Below are 5345 nucleotides of genomic sequence, written 5' to 3'. Positions count from 1 at the left end.
TTCTCTGACCTCTCTCTCCTGGATACGTTTCTGGTAATACTGCCCCAGGGTGGGGATGCTCCAGCTGGAAAGGCCCCCAGGTGAGTACCCACCTAAGAAGTGGTTGCATTTTCCCCTGCCCCAGCCTGGAGTTCACATTTGGGCTGGGACGGTGACCCCGTGGGACTGGAAATGTCACAACGCCATTGACTTGGGTGGGGGGCAGGAGTCCTGGTTTTGTTTCTGGCTTCCTGCAAGGCAAGGAGATGCAGCTTGTGTCCTCCGGAAGGAAGGAGGGGGGCTGAGACGAAGGCACCTCCACGTGCTCAGTCTCACCCGCGCAGACCCCAGCTCGTGGGCTGCCACGGAAACATGTGCCCCGGAGATGCGCGAAGCATCAGCACACTGTCTTTCTCCCGGCAATCCTGTATGTCTTGCCCTTCCCGGCACTGCATCCCAGATGACTGGTTAGAAAAACCCACTGCTCATGATTGCCGAGGGCTGCGTGATCCGCCCCACTGGTAGGATGGAAAAAGAAGTGTTGTGTGGTGCATGCAGCTCCATTAGACCCTGCTTCCAAGGATATGTCTTTCCTGGGCGGTTGAGCATTGCTGTGTGCTGCGAGCTCTGGTTAGCATCCCATTGTTATCACCGCATACAGAATAATCCCTCAAAGAGCTATTCAAACAATCTAGAGAGAGAGAAGTTTTTACAATAAAAGCTCATGATTACAAGTGGCTTTAGACTGCGTAAAAATTTTTTGTCTTCATTAAGGTTTATTTGCTACTGTTGCAATGGGTTTTTTGTGTAAGAAGAACTATTCAGATGCTAATTAGGCCTCTTAATTGCAGTAGTCACTGATTGCATGTATTAAAAACAGTTGAGGAAGTGTGGCAATTAGATCTTAGGGAAATATTTAAAAACAAAGTAGTGAAAAGACTTGCAGCAAGAAAGACACAAAAGAAAAAGGTATCTTAATTTACCTGGGGTCTACCTGTCTGTGGAGGCTTAGGCACGAGTTGCATCTCCCAGGTCCTTGCCTCAGGTGGTTGGTGCTGCAACATCCAAGGAAATCTGATTTCTATTTAATGTCTTTACTTTGATCACCCCAGAGATTGTAGCCTGGGCTCTACTTGCCCTTGACAAAGATTTAAAATTCAGTCCTTATCAATAATAAATCCAGCAATCTTGCAAGAGGAAAGTTGGTGCGCTTATCTGTAAAGCACTTAAAGCCACTGGGACGGGGGAGGAGATTGTCCGAGCAGATTTCTGACCGCAGTGGGCTTGAGAAAGCCTGAAAGCTGGGGTGGGACAGGGCGAATGTGTGGGAGCAGCGGCCCCGGTGCCACCACGCTGGCTTAGGAGCAGCACCTTGTCCATCACATGCAGGGAAGCAGCATGGAGCAACAGGACCCTCCCTGCAAGACGGTGGACTCCCCTCGCCCCCGCGGCCTGTCTGCCGGAGACCGAGAGCTTTGCCCCCGCTGCCAGCACGGGAACTCGGTCCTTCGCACAGTGACCAAAGCTCGTGTTTCTTCTCTCTGGCCCTCATGCCTGGATGTCCACCCATGCACAGGTGGTGTCCCCTTCGCTGTGGGCAACCATCAGTCTCTCCTCCACACCCCCGGGTTGAAGGTCCTTACTCAGATTTCCACGTGGATTTGCTGGGCTGGGGGCAGCATCCTCCAAACCCTGGAAGGAAGCAATTCAAGGAGCCAGGCGCCTTTCCAGCTGGCCCGCGCGCACACGCAGCTGATGCAGGGCAATAATCAGGGAGGCCGATGGGAAGCTGCAGGCTGGTCCAAGCCCCCGTGCACCTGGCTTGCTAGCGCTGAGACCCTGCAGCAGAGGAACAGGCTTTCCAAAACCCACCTGCCTGCCGCAAAGGCAAGTCGAAGCAGCCGGGCCAGGCTGAGCGCCCATTCCTGCAACTGGGGGAAGAGGAAACAATGTGGAAATGCGTACGCTGCCATACCTCGGTTTTCCACAGCTGGCTTGGGCGGGGGCAGCCCGGCTCAGGAAGGGAAAAAATGCTCGAATCCCTCCTGCTCCCTGGAAGGTGCAAAGCCCCAGTGGTTCCCAAGTGATTAGTGGTGATGGTTGGTCTACAGCACACGCCGCCTGGCTCTGCACTGAAAGCAGGGAGATGTTTTCCTAGATACATTTCTGGGCAGTGGGTCCCCGGGATATGGCAGGCGTCAAGAGCCCCGCACGTCCCCTTCAGGACGAGGCGGGTGTGCTAAAGCTGTCCCTCCTCGTGCAGAAGTCTGGCTCCTGGAGGAAACTCTTTCATTAGGTGTAAACTGCCCCAAACCGGAGCTGGGGCCGGGTACAACCCGGGGCAACTCCATGTTCGGAAGTGATGCCAGGCCTCAGACCGGTCCCTGCTCGGGTGGGCTGCAGCACGGGCGAGCTCCTAAACAGCCGCAGCTCCGCAAAGCCCGTTTCATCGCCCGTGCATTGTTATTTCTTTTTTATCATGGTTGTGCCGGGGTCCCAGGACCTCGCTGCGTGGCTCTCGGTGCAAACACCAGATAAAAGACGAGCCCGGTCCCAAAGGCTGCAATGGAGGCACACCTCGCAGCTTGCCCCAGGCTTCGGGAGGGATGTCTGGGGTTTGTTCTGGGCGGCTGGCAGGTTTCGCTTTGCTTTCAAATGAAGGTTAGGGTTTGGGTTTTTTTAAATGTAATTAAGTTGGGCCTAAAAGATAGTAAATTAAGAATACAGGAGCTGCCGTCGCAGTGCATGCCAAGGTTTCTTCGAGGCAGCTGACCCACCGTCTGCGCGTGAGCCGTGTCCAGAGACGCGAAGCTGGACGGACGGCAGCGGGGGCCGACGGGCTGGGGTCGGCCGCGTGAGAACGTATCCGTCGTACACCACTTTCTTTTTGAGGTTTGCTGAGTTTATGCCCTGAAGCCATGAAGTACTCTTCCTATTTTATCCAAGCTTGTACAGCTCCAAGTACTTGTCTGGTTAAAAATTGTCCTTGTCTTTTCCATTTAACTTGCTAAGGTATTTGTCTCAATAAAAGTGTTGACAGGTCTCTCCAAGCTCTGTGTTTTATAACAGGAGGTTTTCAGTAGCTGCTTAATGCTAATAATTCCTGCTAATATTTCTTTGTTAAAATTCATTAAATAAATATCTGTCTCCACAAAGCTACCAGCATCAAAATCAAGGATTGCTAGCAATTAAGGCTAAATTATGCACAGCCCCGGTTTACATTTTTTTTCCTCCTAGTGCCTCCGAATAAATTAGCACTATTGCTGATTTTTCAAGTATCCTTTTAATTTAAATGCACTGCATTTTTAATGCCATTTTCTTTAGACCGTTATCTCAGAGAGGCCCGTGCTCGAGCTCCTGTTTTTTTAATTAACAAAACTTAAATCCATCCGGGACGTCTTCTGCACAGTTTTTGCAGAATCTCTTGGTTGGGGTCGGGGGCTGTGTCATGGGCCGGATCAGAGAAGTGAACGTGCAGGGGTCCCCGGGTTTTCGTCCCAGCGCCTGGGCTATTCAGACCAATGTGAACTGATGCCACATAAGGAACGGACCTCGGTGCTCCTCGAGCTCCACGGACCTCAGTGCTCCTTTCCCTGGGTCTCAGCTAATTTCACCATCCGTTTTGCCCACGTGCTCTTTCTTCTCCTATTGAACTGACTCCTGCCCTTTCCTCTACACCGTGGCCGCTATCCTCTGGCCAAAACTTCTTCCTGCTCTGGTGCTATCAACACATTTAGCCTGTCTCGTTGTGTTGCTCCCACAGCTGCCTAAGTGGAAATGTGCCTTTCCTCCTACCTGTGCCAAATACCCCAAGACAGCCTCAAAAAATGAGACCTGGCTCGCGGGATCTCCCTCCCCCCTGGCCATGAATGTTTGAGGCTGGGGCTGAGTTTTAGAAAGTTTCCAGTGCCCTTTGGCACGAGTTCCCACGAGCTCGGGGCTCAGCGGACCAGGACTGTCCGGAGGGGTCACCTTGAAACCAGGCTTGTGACCCCTTCGCGGGGACGGAGGTGATGTGGCCGGCGCTCACCACTTTGTCGCCAGCCTCGCAAGACTTGGCGGTTGTCTTAAAGCCCCAGCTGCTGGAGTCATGCGATGACAGCGCAGAACGGGGCTTTCACATTGAAGGAAAAGCTCTCTGGCTCCTGAAGCTGGCTGCAGAAAGCTTGGCGATGAGAGCAGCTCAGGGGGGCGAGGGGAAAACAAGACACTGTCCGCATTAAGTAGTATACAGTCCTTACGGTGTCGGAGCCCGACGTGCCGGCCGAACGCGTGGGGTCGGCAGGCGGGTGCGAGGGGGGAGACCGGCACTCCCGCCTGCCGGGCTCGAGTGGGCGCAGCCATCCAGCTGGGATCCCCAAGGAAAGCAGTTTGCAAGCGTCCATCTGTCCTGCGGGGCGGGGGGACAGAATTAGCGCCCCCAGGCAGCTGCGAGAGGCGCCAGAGCTCGCTCCCCGCCGGGCTGCTCCCTGCGCCAGCCCCTCTCCCCTGCCACCAGGCCGCTGTTGCCCGCTGGCTCTCGGGGCAGATTCGACGCTCTTCCCTGGCGCCCGCTGCATCCCATTCCCTGCAGCTCGACAGCCGCGGCCGGCTGGGGCTGCCTGGGACGGGCGGGCGGTGCCAGCTGGGGAGGGGGCCGGAGAGGACATGGGGGCTTTCCAGGGGCTTGCTCCCCGTGCAGGGGGAGCGCAGTAATGTCTCCGCGGCTGGGATGTGGGGCAGCTGGGTGCGGCGCGTGGGTGCCGCGCCGTAGCAGAGGCTGCCGGCTGGAGGAGGGGGAGGCCTCCAGGACTCAGAGGGGAAGGGGAGAAAGGGCAACCGCACCCCCAGCGGTAGGGCCCCGGGGGCTCCTGCAGCGACGTGCCCCTGGTTTTGCACCTGTCGTCCCGCGTTTGATGGGTCAGAGCGCCCGGCCGTCCTCAGGAGAGCTGGCCCCGAAGCGGGGAAGCTTGTGCCTTGGGCTGGGGGGTCACTGTGCCCCCACAGCTGCCTCTGGAAACCCCTCCGCCTGTCCCTCGCCCGCCGGCTCTGCGCCAGACGGGACGGGCGACCCGAGAGCCAGCTGCCGGGCCTGGCGGGGCACGGACGCGTGGAGCAGCCGACCCAGCCGCGCTGTGAGGTGAGGCCCGCCCCGCGCCACGCGGGTCTCATGATCTCTGCCTCGGAAACCCCCGCCTGCCCCCACAACCATCGTGTCTCACCCCACGACTCTTCTGTGCCTCTCTGCAATCACACAGCCATGTGAGTGCGTGCTGCTGTCCTGCCCATTGCACAGACGGGGAACTGAGACACAGAGCAGCCATGTGAGTGCATGGTGCTGTTCTGCCCATTGCACAGATGGGAAACTGAGGCAGCGTGCACACACA

The sequence above is a fragment of the Crocodylus porosus genome, unplaced genomic scaffold, assembly GCF_001723895.1.
Source record: "Crocodylus porosus isolate Cpor-Errol unplaced genomic scaffold, CroPor_comp1, whole genome shotgun sequence".
NCBI classification, from domain to species: Eukaryota; Metazoa; Chordata; order Crocodylia; family Crocodylidae; genus Crocodylus; species Crocodylus porosus.
This window is presented reverse-complemented; position numbering follows the sequence as displayed.